Source organism: Scomber japonicus, unplaced genomic scaffold, assembly GCF_027409825.1.
Source record: "Scomber japonicus isolate fScoJap1 unplaced genomic scaffold, fScoJap1.pri scaffold_669, whole genome shotgun sequence".
NCBI classification, from domain to species: domain Eukaryota; kingdom Metazoa; phylum Chordata; class Actinopteri; order Scombriformes; family Scombridae; genus Scomber; species Scomber japonicus.
In genome coordinates, this window is record NW_026518719.1 from 1552 (window position 1) to 2500 (window position 949).

The following is a 949-nucleotide window of genomic DNA, read 5'->3' on the forward strand; positions in this document are numbered from 1 at the left end:
TATTCAGGCTTTTATTTAGTTGATCCTCGTCCTGAGTCCTTCCTTCCTTCCTTCCTTCTTTCCTTCCTTCCTTCTTTCCATCTTTTCCTTCTTTCCTTCTTCACTTCCTTCCTCCCTTCTTTCCTTCCATCCTTCTTCACTTCCTTTCTTTTCCTTCCCTCCTTCCTTTCCGTCGTCACTCCCTTTCTTCCTTCCTTCCTTCTTTCACTTCCTTCCTCTCTTCCTTCCTTCCTTCTTCACTTCCCTCCTTCCTTCTTTTCACTTCCTTCCTTCCGTCCTTCTTTCCTTCCTTCCTTTCCTTTCCTTCTTCACTCCCTTCCTTCCTTCCTTCCTTCCTTCCTTCCTTCCTTCTTCACTTCTTTCCATTTTTTCCTTCCTTCCTTCCTTCTTCACTCCCTTCCTCCTTTTCCTTCCTTCCATTTTTTCCTTCCTTCCTTCCTTCTTCACTCCCTTCCTCCTTTTCCTTCCTTCCATCTTTTCCTTCCTTCCTTCCTTCCTTCCTTCCAATTCTTACAAAATAACACAGAATAAAAAAAACTTTTTATTGAGACTTTCTTTTAGTTGATCCTCGTCAGTTTCTCTTTTACTTTCTGACGCTGTGTTTTTTTTTTCCCTGCAGGTGGTTTGATGGGACCGGTCAGGATGATCTCATCCGGTCATGAACTGACCACCGACTACGATGAGAAGACTCTGCATGAGCTGGGCTTTAAAGACATGCAGGTGAGCGAGGGGTTAAATCCAGGCGGGGAGTTCCGGTCCTCTGAAATGAGGCCAACCAGGAAGTAACTTAGAGCTGCATTCTATCAAAAGGCCACCAGGGGGCGACCGTCTCTATACAAGTCAATGGAGAATTCACCAACTTCTCACTTGGAGACAGTCGCCCTCTGGTGGCCTTTTGATAGAATGCAGGTCTGAGTTACTTCCTTCCTTCTTCACTTACTTCCTTCCT

At 45.2% G+C, this 949-nt stretch overlaps 1 protein-coding gene across 1 annotated transcript in view; it reads left to right on the plus strand.

Moving 5' to 3' along the window:
* Window positions 1-619: 619 nt before the first annotated feature.
* The window catches only part of LOC128354829 (ubiquitin carboxyl-terminal hydrolase 34-like), a gene marked incomplete at its 3' end in the record, with an annotated part of 15212 nt that continues 14882 nt past the window's right edge, over window positions 620-949 (plus strand). The window contains exon 1 of the mRNA XM_053314978.1: window positions 620-720. The remainder of the gene's footprint in view (window positions 721-949) is intronic.